Source organism: Nomascus leucogenys, chromosome 2 (assembly GCF_006542625.1).
Source record: "Nomascus leucogenys isolate Asia chromosome 2, Asia_NLE_v1, whole genome shotgun sequence".
Classification (NCBI taxonomy): Eukaryota; Metazoa; Chordata; class Mammalia; order Primates; family Hylobatidae; genus Nomascus; species Nomascus leucogenys.
Window position 1 is genome coordinate 130,048,821 of NC_044382.1, and position 13,765 is coordinate 130,062,585.

At 36.6% G+C, this 13,765-nt stretch overlaps 1 protein-coding gene across 1 annotated transcript in view; it reads left to right on the plus strand.

The window, feature by feature from the left end:
• Positions 1–13,765, plus strand: part of LOC100606192 (zinc finger protein 474) — a 71,934-nt gene continuing 58,169 nt past the window's right edge. Inside the window, exon 1 of the mRNA XM_030823567.1 lies at positions 1–89. The gene's annotated coding sequence lies outside the window, so the exon portion shown is untranslated. The remainder of the gene's footprint in view (positions 90–13,765) is intronic.

Sequence of the window (13,765 nt, forward strand, 5' to 3'; positions counted from 1 at the left end):
TATAAATGGAAAACAGAAAGCCGAAACCATAAAGCAGGGCCTCTGAATTGCCGAAGCCAGAACAGTAATGCCACAGTCAAAGCAATCAGGTACAAGTGCAAATTCTTTTGTTTGGGGCTCAAGAAGCTCATACAAAGCTTGTTTTTTGGTAAAGACTAATGGTTGTATGTGCTTTGGTTCCATGTGGTTTGAAAACAAAACATCACAGAGAATAAAATTTAAAAAGTGGAAAGTTGGAGATGTGTAAGGGGAAAATGATTGAGAAAACAGAATGCCGTATAACACAAAGGAGAATATACTCTGAGTGTTGAATTAGGACATTGAGGATACTTAAAAAGTAATTAAGAAATGTAACAGAGTGAAATACAGAACTAGAAATCTTTTTACTTAGAGTGAAATGGAGGAGAGGAGTAAGTTAGCCTTGAAGTTAACAGTGTGCTTGTGTTCCCTTCTACTACTCATCCTTGCCTTCTGCCACATACCACTTCCAGGTATTCACCCAAATATAAAAAGTAGACGGTTGGGTACACACTTGTCTGTGTGTCAAGACCGAACTGACAAAAAAAAAAAAAACATGTATAAACAAACTGAGTAGAAGAATTCCAGAAATAATAACTTTTAAATATATCTGGCTTGGTTACCCATTCCTTTGAGCCACCTAAGGAATGGAAAAGCGGAGTTTAAGGAATAGAAAAGCATTTCATTCTGGTGTCCTTAATGCGTGTTCATGTGTGATGAAGTAGAGAATGTTAGTTACTGAAACAAAGTGGGAAAATGAGTAGAGATGATATGATAGGAGAATGGGTCTTTGAAGTACAGGGGATCAGAGTTCAAGGTAATTAGTTCTATTAACAATAAAAATAAGGGTTCACCGGGAGGCGAAGCTTGCAGTGAGCAGAGATTGCACCACTGCACTCCAGCCTGGGTGACAGAGCCAGACTCCATCTTAAAAAAAAAAAAAAAAAAAAGAGTTCAGCCAATTGGCAAAATTGCTTACAAGTAAAGTCCACATGATTTAATTGGTCCTGATGGACAGTCCAATGGCAAAATGGCAACGTTCTTCATGCTGTGGGGTGTATAGGGTCATTTTTGTTATTAATTGATAGAATGAGGTGTGCTCCTAGTTCTACCTCTGGACTTCTTTTCTGCTCCTAAGCTCTTGCTGGATTCAGTTTCACTGTCCCAGTACCCTAAAAGTTATCTAATATAACCTAGGCATGATCCTCCAAAATCGTGGGGTATAAGTCAAGACGGTCCTGACTTATATTCTTCTTCTGCCTATCACATGCAGTGATTGCAGTCTTACTGTTAGACAGTCATCCCTCTGCTTTAACTTGACTCAATGTGCATTGCCTTCTCTTAAGGCCCAGGGAAAACAAGATGACAAATGTCTAACATCTTAATGGGAATTATCTGAGATTTAATTTTCTGTCCCTCTCTCCTGTAAAGTGATAGATCTCAGAATATTTGAGGGTGTTATGTGTGTTTGGAGTGAAGGCAGAGTGGAAGGAAAATGTTGATGAGGCTGTGAAAGTGAAAACCTGCTTCACAATTATGCTTGAGGTCAACTTTGAGAATCAGTTCTTTTTCTTTCTATTATGATTAGAATGCTACTCTTGATTATATAGCACCTTAATCAAACAATGAATTTTTTTTTTGAGGCAGTTTCACTCTTGTCTCCCAGGCTGGAGTGCAGTGGTGCAATCTCAGCTTACTGCAACTTCCACCTCCCAGGTTCAAGTGGTTCTCCTGCCTCAGCCTCCCCAGTAGCCGGGATTACAGGTGCGCAACACCACACTCAGCTAATTTTTTTTATTTTTATTTTTAGTACAGACATGTTGGCCAACATGTTCGCTATGTTGGCCAGGATGATCTTGAACTCCTGACCTCAAATGATCAGCCTGTCTCAGCCTCCCAAAGTGTTGGCTGGGATTATAGGCGTGAGCCACTGTGCCCAGACTGAAATTTTTTATATAATGGCTCTTGAAGCCATGAGTCTTTTAAACAGGCTCAGTTAGTTATAATTAGTCCTATAACTATATTGCAGTAAACATGGGTTTCTCTGGCTTTTATTTATTTTCTAATATTTCAACTGTTTTATGGATCACAGTTATCTCTTTCAGAAGGCACAGAGAAAAAAACTTAAGCCCTGTGTCATAAAGTCTGTGGGAACTGTGTCTCCAATAGGTCACATAATGGCACTGGACCCTTTGACCCTATTCTAGACTACTTATGTGAAGAAGACAGGCTTGTCTGCCAGTGAGATATCTTTTATTCATTATTCTCAATGGTCTATATAAGTTTTTTGAAATGGTTAACATAAGAGCCTATAGTACAATGGCTTATTGAAAAATAATAAATGCATTGATTAAATGAAAATATTAGGTGAAAATCTCAAAATGAAGTTATACAACCTTAAATGATCTGTGATTAAGGAGTCTCCAATGCCTAAATCATTGAGTTGAATACACAGGGTCTTTTCACATTTGCTAAATAGATGCCTAGTCAAGGAAAGAAATAATTTAAAGAATAAGCAAAAACAAGTAATTATAAAAACTCCCTCAATTTAATCTCCCTCTCTAACAGGACAATACTTGTTCTCTCATTAGTAATAATCACTTCTGTTTCTTACCATTTTCTATGCTCCTGGAAGTACATAAAGTGCTTGAATGCATTACCTCACTTTTATATTCACAATAACCCTATGAGGTGGTTATTAATATTTTCATTTTATAGATAAGGAACACATCTATAAAGCTTAGAGAGATAAAGCATCATGCTCAGTTAAAACTTGGCAGAGCTGGATCTTGCACCCAGGTCTAACCTGTTATAAGCACGATATTAAATTCTTGTTACGTGAAGTAGAAAAAAGGTAAGTAGTTGTTTCTTTCATTTTCCTTTCTTTGTTTAATTAGTGGAAAAAATAAGCTGAGTGACTTATTAAAGTTTACATCACAAGGAGATTGTGGCCAGGCCAATTAAATAATTAGACTAGCAGTGACTGTCATTCTAGTGCCCATGGCTAAATGGCTGTGGGATATGAGTGACATACATGTTAGCTGGGAAGGTGACAAGTAGTAGAAAGAACGGTGACAATGGAGACAGACAGTCTTTGGATACCTCTCACCTCTACTGTTTACTAACAATAAGTACTTGGATGAATTACTTAACTATTATGAGACTTGGGTTTTGGCACCAAAAATAAAGATAATAAAATCTATCTTCAGGGTTTTTGTGAGAATGAAATGTTTGTAAGTGCATGTCAGAGCATCTAGCTTATATTAGGCAATGAATAAATGGTAGTTATTACCACTTGGTACTTGGACATAGAATTTAAAAGTTGAGAAAGACAATTGTATACAATCATGCAAAAAGGCATTTTCTATAAACAAGGAAAAAGGAACATTCTTTACTTCTTAAAGTGCCTATTTTGCTACTTTGAGGCAGGCAGGTTTTTTTTTAAAAAGAAATTAGTAAGAAATTATTGAGACATGATTTATACAAAATAAAACGTACAACCTTCAAGTGTGCAGTTTGTTGAATTTTTTTAAAACGTATATGCCCTTGTAGCCAGTACCAAAGCCTGATATGGAATCTTTCCATAATTTTACAAAGTCTTCTTGAGCCCACTCTACCCCTGCCCCAGGTATCCACAGTTCTGGTTTTTTTCACCTAGATGTTTTATTTGCTCTAAAACTTCAAGTTAGTAGGAATTTTCCAGCAGCTATTCTCTTGTGTCTATTCTTTGGTTCAGCATGTCTGTAAGATTCGTCCATGTTGTTGCTCAATCTTGATGAGTAGTATTTCATGCTATGAACATATCATAACCGGTTTATTTGTTCATTTTGTTGGGAAGGAATTTCCCCCAAGATTGGGGCCATTATGAATAAAGCTGCGATGAACATTCATCTACAAATTATCCTATGGATGTATATTTTCATTTCCTTTTTGTAAATGGAGATAGAATTGCTGCATCTTTAGAGTAGGTACATATTTAATTTTACACAAAACTGTCAAATCGCTTTATAGTTAGTTGTGTTGTTTTTACATTCACACCAGCCACATATAAAGTTCTAGTTGTTTCACATCCTTATCAACCTCTGGTATTACAGTGTTTTCCAATTTAGCCATTGAGTGTGAAATGGTATTTCATTGTCATTTTAATTTGCATTTCTTTAATCACTAAAGATTTTAAGCATTTTTTTCATTTTCACACATTTATGGAATATCTGTTCAAATTTTTGCCCAATTTTTTATTTTTTTTGTATTCTTATTGAGATGTAAAAGTTTTTTGTACATTCAGGGTATCAGACTTACTTAAGATAAATGCATTACAAATATTTTCTCTCAGTCCGTGGACTTAACTTTTCATTTTCTTAATGATGTCTTTTGCAGAATAGAGTTTGTAATTTTGATATATCCAGTATCATTTTGCTCTCTTTCACTATTAGTGTCCTTTGTATCCTAAGAAATCATTTTTTAGCCCAAGGCCACAAGATTTCCTTCCATATTTTTCTCTAGAAGTTTTCTAACTTTAGCTTTATGTTTAGGTCTATGATCCATTTCAAAATACTTTGTATATGGTATGAGGTAGGAGTTGAGGTTTATCTTTTTCCACATGAATATCCAGTTGATTCAGAACTATTTTTTGAAAGGTTTAGTATTTCTCTAAGGTGTTCCTTAATACCTTTGTCAAAAATCAATCTACTTTATATGTGTGAGTCTATAACAAATATAGATATAATGAATCAGTGAAATAGAACTTTCTATTCTGTTTCACTGATCTATTTACCTATTCCTATACAAATACCATATTGTCTTGTTTATTGTAGCTTTCTAGTAAGTCTTGAAATCAGGTAGTGAAAGTCTTCCAACTTCATGTTTTTTTCCAAAACTATTCTGTTTTAGATCCTTTGCATTTCTATATACATTTTAATAATAGCCTGTCAATTTCCATTTAAAAGACTGCTGGAATTCTGACTCAGGCTGCATTAAATCTATAGGTAAATTTGGAGACAATTTACATTTTAACAATATTAATATTCCAAACCATGAACATGGTATATTGCTCCATTTATTCAGGTTTTCTTTAACTTCTCTCAGTAATATCTTATAGTATTTAATCTAGAAAGCTTGCATGTCTTTTGTTAATTTTTTTCTACGTATTTTATTTGTTTTAAAATTATCATAGAGGAAAATGTTTAAGTTAAAGCTTATTGTTGTTTGTTACTAGTTTATAGAAAGACAATTTATTTTATATATTGAATTTATATCCTCTTAAAAACTTTCTCTCATCAAAATTTAAGGAGGAGAATAATAAAAGACCTCAAAAGAGAACTGAAGGATATAAATAATAGAACAAGATCAAGAGACACAAGGAATGATTCTATATAAAGACTTTTGGAAAAAAGACAATGAAAAAAACAGGGCTATAACAGTTAACCGCTGCTATGTAACAAATCATCTCAAAATTTAGTGCCTTAAAATAAAACACGTAATATTATTTCACAATCCTATAGGCTAGCTGAGTTGTTCTTCTGCTGTTATCACCTGGGCTCCCTCATATAGCTATATTCAGCTATATCTTTGTTTCAGAATTATATGTGATACATATTTTATTCTATTTGTGAGTAGATCAATTTATTGGGGAAAATAATTTTGACCACAAAAATGCCTGTTGAATAGAACATGAATAATTTCTTTTACATCTCACAATATTAGAAATAACTAGATACTTCCAAAATATTCAGTTGCTATTTAATCTAAAAGATTAATACTTTTGTATCAATTATGGTGACTCATAAAAATTTAAAAGCAAAAAAGATAGCATACTTTATTCGCTTTTTAAATAAAGTTAACCTGTCATAGAATCCGTAGCAGAGCTGCTTCATAGAAGATAGAAATATTTGTATATATGAAAGCATTATTCATTTAATAATAGATGAAAGGGATATAATTTTAAATAAAATATTATAGTGCATTCATACAAACATACAGCTCTGTGTGTGTGTATTTTAAAACTCTTAATATGCAACATTACATGTCGAAACTGACTGTCTGCACCAAGATTTTTTCTTTGCTGTTCTTTATTTTAGTAACCATAACCCCAGCTGACTATTCCAGAAACCCGAGACTCATTGCTCAGGTCACTCTGTCTTTTACCCCAACATCCAATCCATTTTCAAATATGATTAATTGCGCCTCCTTTATATTTCTTGGACATTTCTGCTCCTCGCTGGACATTTCAAACGCTTCTGTGCAAGTCACCAGCCATCTCTCTGTTAGGCAATAACCTCCTAACCAATTTCCCCACATCCAGTCATGTCTACCCACCCTTCAAATACTCCATATTGCACCTAGGATGATGTTTTCATAAACACAAATCTGACCATGCCATTTCTGTCATCAAAACAATTTAGGTAATCTCACTGCCTTTGAGTAAAGTAAACAATCTATACTATGGTCTAATGCTCCCCACTCTTGACTACTTCTGCAGGTTCAATACCACCAGCACCCTCATCTCCCTACACAGCCTTACCTCCTTTACACTACTACTAATTGCAGGTTCCAGACCAAACTCTCATGTTCTTTGAGAGCCCCAGGGCCTTTCCTTTGCTATTTCCTTTTCATGAACTACTTTTTACTCCACTCTTTTGCTACCCAGCCTCATCTCACTCTTCAAGCCTCAGTTTAAATGTCATTGCTTTGTGGAGACAAAGTCAGCCCCTTCTCTTTGCCCTTAGATAGCATACTGCACTTCTTTGTAAAGCCACCCTCACCTATAATTATGTATTCAATGTCTGTCTTCTCAACTAAATTGTAATTTCCATAAGGATATAAATTTTATCAGTAACGTATTCATCCAAGCTGTATATTTCCATCTGTAGGAATGATGACTTCCTTTATGTATTGTGTGTAGACCGAGTACAATAACTGTTCTTAATACATGTTAATAAGTAGTAATCATAAAGACACTTTGTTCCAGCTCAGCATGGTTTCAACAAACATGCATTACACTCTCAGAATATGTGTGCCAAATGAAAATTCACTTCAGCTCTCTCAGCATGGGAACTTAAGTATTTACTCATTTTGGAGAGAAGTAGGCATAATTGAACCAGAATAGCAGAGCGTGTGCTCCAGAGAGGTCTTGGACTGAAGCAGTTGAAACCTTAATCTCATTAAAATGACAGTCTTGGCGTAAGTTAATGGGGATCTTGCCCAATGCTTGACCACACCAATCTGGCTTTATTCAGGCCCTCACATTTACAAGCACCAAAAATCTACATTTCTTAATTTTAAAGGGGTTAAGGTAACTTCATTGTAAACAAAACAGTTTTGTGGTAGAGTAAATAGATTTAGGGCTATCCCGTTGAAAATTTTCATTTGTAAATTGAATAATTCATATAACTCAGCAGTCTTTTTTACATCCTGTTAGGACCCTGGTTATTTTATGAAGTACCCTGTGTTGAGAATGGCGTTTAGGTATTTCCACAATGACTGCGTGGCAAATTGTGAATGAGATGAGAGGGAATACTTTAAGACGATCTAACACTAAATTCTCAGGTTTATGTGGCAGAATGCATGCATGAGTGCTGAGATAGGGTTCTTCAAAATGCTGTGACTCAGTTTGGGAGATAACAGGGCGCCAGCTAAGAGCAGCTCCAGCTGCAGTCCAAATGGTGACATTTTCATATGTGAAGTGCTAATAAGCAGTTAGTAATCTTTCAAGCAAACCACAAAGGAAATCCACAAATTACTACCGCACACTTTATTTATGTTAACACTCATGCACACAATCAAATAGGCTTTTTATCCTAAGTGTCTCCATTAAAGGTTTTCAGAAAAAGAAAAAAAACAAAACAAAACGTCTGACTAGCTATAGGAACAGCAACAAAAAAGAGAAACAGAAGTTACTGTTTTATTAACACATTTGTGTTATGCTATAACCCTGTAGTAATAATCAATCAGTTATATAAACAAGTGATTAGTGAGAACAAAACTGACACAATTCAATCATTTCCTTATTATTAATGGATATTATCAAGTTGATATTTCTGGAAGTAAATAATATATTTTCCCATTAATACTAAGTAAATACAAAATAAAATACTGCCATAATATATTACATAACCACAATCATCTTTTTTAAAGATATGTTTTTCATAATGGCCCCCATGTTAATTTCTGGGAGACTAGGCCATAACACTTTGTAAGAGAATGGTGATCTGTTTTAAGTATTCGATGTTTATTTCACATTAGCTAGAGATTGATACTGAGGATTATGCCTAAAGACATGTTTAATGAAGACAGGCTTAAGTATGTGCTCTCTTTTTTGGCATTTTTCTGGGAGACTGAGTGAAGTTTGTAATTGCTTAATTACTGTTAAGATGCTTGTCTATTGTTTATTGCAGCAGTTCCCAATGCTTTTGGCACCAGGGACCAGTTTCATGGAAGGCAGTTTTTCCATGGACCAGGATTAGGGTGTGGAGAATGGTTTCAGGATGAGTCAAGTACATTAAATTTATTGTGTACTTAATTTCTATTATTATTACATTGACATAGATAATGAAATAATTATACAACTCACCAAAATGTAAAATCAGTTGTTTTCCTGCCACTATACAGTCCCATCTAGGTGTGATGGGAGACAGTGACAGACCATCAGGCATTACATTATTATAAGGAGCACGCAACCTAAATCCCTCATATGCACAGTTCACAATAGGGTTTGTGCTCCTGTGACAATCTAATGCCATGATTGATCTGACAGGGCAGAGCTCAGGCGGTAATGTGAGGAAAGAGGATCTTGTTAAACATGCTACTTTAAGTTGAATGTCTCTACTCCCCTTCTGAGAACCCCATGTCTCCTTACTGGGAAACTTCAAGTCAAATGGTTTTAGGATTTACTGACAGAGGTTACTTGCTAGTATGAATTTGAGAAATTCATGGGAGGTGCCTCACCAGGAACCCAAAAAATGGAATTTTTGATGTGGGGAGTGTCTGTAAATACAGATGAAGCTTCACTCGCTGGCCTACTGCTCACCTCCTGCTGTGCGGCCCAGTTCCTAACAGGGATGGTACTGGTCCATGTCCTGGGGTTTGGGAACCGCTGGTTTATTGAAAAGACATTCTGCTGGGTTGGTATGGAGCCCAAGTTATATTTGGGTTACACGTTAGGGAGTACTTCTTGTGATTTTGAGCCTAAATTATAATAAACTCTAGATATACACACCCTATGCCTATCAGAATAGTAATGAAGGGGTAAATGGCCCCCAACACAAGTGGCAATGGTTTCTGGAATAATACCAAAAGCCAACGAAATGTGATGGAGATTTACTGAAGCAAAACGTTAATTTTGGGGGTAGGATGTTCTGGATGTAGGCCTAGATGTATGCAGCATCGTGTAAGGCTATCTATTAAAGAAGTCTAAAAAATTCACTTGTGACATTGAGTCATAAAGTTGGTTTTTAATACATTCTCAACAGACTCTCAATTTTTAAAATTGTTGTCAACTTCTTATAATAATTCCTGGGAGAAAAGAGGATCTTGGTAAACGTGCTATTATAAGTTGAATATCTCTACTCCTCTTCCGAGAACCCCATGTCTCTTTACTGGGAAAGTTCAAGACAAATGGTTTTAGGATTTACTGACAGAGGTTACTTTCTAGTATGAATTTGAGAAATTCATGGGAGGCGCCTCACCAGGAACCCAAAAAATGGAATTTTTGATGTGGGTAATGAATGACTTAAAACTGCATTGGGATAAATCCTCGGAAACAGAAAAATATTCTCTTTAGGTCTAGTGAACTCGAAACCACGAAATACTTTCCTATCACGATGGACTTCCTCAGTTCTCTAGAATGAATGTATGGTAGGATAGAGACTTACTGGAATTCATATGTCAAGTTCATAACTGAGTGGGTAGAAGCTCTACTTTTAATTCCTACAGTAAACGACAAAAATGAGTCATCCTCTAGGGGGCAATAGAGTATGACTTAGGCTCAGAATTGCCGAGATCAAGATCCTGAGGGAAAGATTGGTCATGAAGAATTCTTAAACTGTCTTACACTTGAAAAAAAACAGTCGGCTGGTTCAACTTTATTGCAGCCCCTCAAGAATCTCCCTGATTTTTTGCGGTAAGGCTGAACAGCACCGAGGTAGAGCAAGGGATGAGTGTAGCTGCCCTGCCGGTGCATTACAAATGAATGGAACTTGAACCCCAGAACTGGGGAAGATGAGAGAAGGAAGGGATGGAACAAAGCTGACTCAGGCTCTTGAAGTGGGATGCTCTCCGGGGAGGTTTCTGACCCTGAGGAGCCCATCTTGTCAGGGGCTTTATTGGGGACTGTGTGCTTTTATTTAATTTCAGTATGAATTTTCAGCTCTTCAGTTCTCTACATTTTATAGTACCCAGGATGGCAGAAAACTTTTCCTAGGCCACTTTGGATTTCCCAAAACTTTGGTGGTTTGGCCTGCATCATGCTGCTTTAGTTTCATTGGTGCAGCTCATCTAGCGATCAACTGCTCAGGTAATAGAAAGAACTCTGTGAAGTTATCTTCGTCCTCATATTACGAAAACAATGACCCTGGGTGGGTGGGGAGTAAAATCCCAATGCTGATATACAGTCAGCCCTCCCTGTTTATGGGTTCTGTATCCATGGATTAAACAACCACTGATGGAGGAAAATGTTTAGGAAAAAAAATGTGTCTATACTGAACATGTAGACTTTTTTTCTTATTTAGGTAGCATTTACGTTGTATTAGGTATTATAAAGAATCTAAAAATGATCTAAAGTATATGGGGGGATATGCATAGGTTATATGCCAATACTATGCCATTTTATATCAGAGAGTTTTGTATCCACTGATTTTGTTATCTGTGAGAGGTCCTGGAATGAGTCGCCCATAAATACCAAGGGATGACTATATTGCCTTTCCAGTGTTCTAGTGGAAACTTGGACTGACATAGGTGTAGTGGCTTTCCAGGGTACCTGTGGGTAAGCCTGCCTGACCTCGGTGAAGAAGAGAAAAAGCGCATTAGAGTGATGAGAGGAGGGAATGTGGTGTCCGAACACATATGGCATTTTCTTCTTGGTAGAGCTGCATGAAGAACTAATGGGGGAAAAGGGTGACAGAGGACAGAGTATTAATTTGCAAACATTTATAGTCTCTCTTGCCCCTTTGTTTTCTTCCAAGGAGAAAAAAATTCTTACTGGCTGGATTTCATTTTCCATGAAGAATATGAGGTGATGAGGTAGTTTGTATGAGAAAAACAATCAAAACACAGGAGGAGAATAAACTTGACAGAGGGCTGCATATGGCAGGGAAAGTCACGGTGGGCAGCCGGAGCTACTGGGAAAGAAGTGGTCTTAGTAAAAGGACAGTTCTGGAAGGAAGATGAGAGAGAAAGGGTGCCAGTGATTGGATCATTTTAGGGGACTGAGTTGAGTTTGTAAAGAGATGAGGAATAAGAAAACTATCTAGCAAAGAATGTTAAGTCATGTGGCTTGTATTAACAATATTCTGTCTGTTTTCAGGCATTTTCCCCACCAAGAGACTTAGTAAAGATTCCAAATGCTTTTATTGACTATAGAGGAATAGGCTATTTGGGGGCAGGAACTCAATTATCTTTAGAATACAATTATCTAGTATAACGATTTGGAATGTTACTATCTGTTAACCTAAATTACTTCTTTTAGCTCTTTGTTCACTTTATATTTGGATAATACACTTTCCTAAGTAGCAATAAATCTGAAAAATATTTTAGAAATATATTTTTAATTCAACAAAAATATAAAGTTCTAGCTGGGTATTACCAGGCTTTCTGCCAAATACAGTAATTGTTACTTGTGGAATTTTCTTTGAATGGCCAAGGCATTTGACTCAATAACTATAACTCTGGAATGAGTAGCTGGGTGGAGTCACTAGTCTGCTGGAAAGTTGGTGGGTTACTTCTATATGCTAGAAGAAGAGATTTATAGGTGGATTCACTCGGCAGATCTGAGAAACACAGGGTGTATGTTTTATTCAAATTGAACATTAAATTTCATTACCTATGCTATTTGTTCCCCCTTTCTCCTAACCAATGGTTTCTTTTTTCTTTTTCTTTTTTTTTTTTTTTTTTTGTTTGAGACTAGGTCTCACTGTCACCCAGTTTGGAGTGCAGTGGTGCAATCTTGGCTCACTGCAACTTCCACCTGCAGAGTTCAAGCGATACTCCTGCCTCAGCCTCCCAAGTAGTTGAGATTACAGGCTCCTGCCACCACATCCGGCTAATTTTTGCATTTTTTTTTTTTAGTAGAGACAGGGTTTCACTTGTTGCCCAGGCTGGTCTCGAACTTCTGACCTCAGATGATCCGCCTGCCTCAGCACCCTAAGTGCTGGGACTACAGATGTGAGCCACCACGCCACGCCTGTTTGTTTCTTTTTTCCTTTTATCTTCATGCTTTTTTAAATACCATGGCGATAAACCATCTATTAAATTACACTGTTTAGAATATATAAGTGCAAAGTCCACATTGAAGTCAGGATAGGAAGTGGGCGGGAGTTGTCAGTTATTTGAGAACACACATGTACTGAAAACAACCACAAAGCTATGAGGAACTTAGGCAAATTTAGGGAGCAGAGGGCAACAGGATCACTGCTCAACCAAGCAACACAGCAGGCACAGTTCTCAGCCACAACGCGCAGATCCTTTCTTTGAGTTGAAACTGAATTTCCTTGTTATTCTTTCCAAGATGGAAATGCGTAGAACCAATTTGTAGAAATGCAGAATATAAATGCAAGCAAATAAATTGCAAATGGGACACCCTAAGTACAAAAGTTAACTTTTAAAAATCATTTGTGAATAAGTTGGTTCATCTCCAAAGTGTTACTTCAGATGTGCCCAAGTGCATAGAAAAATTCTGACAAGCTTGGATTTGTAATAAACATGCTTCTTGGATGCTTCATATTTACAAAATGTTAATAAGCTAAATTTTGAGTTTAAAATTAGCTTAAACAAAATGTTAGCATTTTGATTTGAAACTTTATGGGGCATATGTACCCCCTCACATGGCTTCCTAAACTCCAGAGGTAGGACAGCTAAAATCTACACCTCTCAGAGTGCCCTGAAGCCAGAGTTCAAGAATTAGGTTCTGAAACCAAACGAGATGTACAAAATTTGAAACTGACGTAAGACAGAGTTTCTTCTTTTTCAGTTTTTGTTGATTTTGCTGACAAGCATGATTATGCGGGAACTGAGATTTTCAGCTGCAGAGGACATTCCAGGGTCCATTCAATAGCTTTATGGGTCTAGGGTGTACTGTATGGTCTAGGAGGTGCAGGACATCTCTGGAGCTGAGAGTTGCACCTTCCAGATTCCTGGATTCCAGCTAAAGTATGTGTTACTGGAGCCATAGTTCCAGGGACAGCTTCCAGATTCCCAACTTACACTGAAAACGTGGCCGAGGTAGCAGCTCCCTTGGTAAGCCAGTGTTACAGAATTTTCCTGCAATTATTTCTGGAGACCAGGCTAGACTCCAACACTCCATCTCTTTCAATAATTTTAAAAGAATGTAATTTCTCAATTTAAATTATTTTCTCCTTAAAATAGAGTGTTTTTTTTTGTTATCTGAAACTGAATCTTGATTGATGACAATGTTTGAGACAATAGGTTAGGTATTTAACCTACTTGTGATTGATGCAAGCAGGGAAGTACTTAACTTTTTATTTATTTATTTATTTTGAGACAGAGTTTTGCTCTTGTTGCCCAGGCTGAAGTGCAA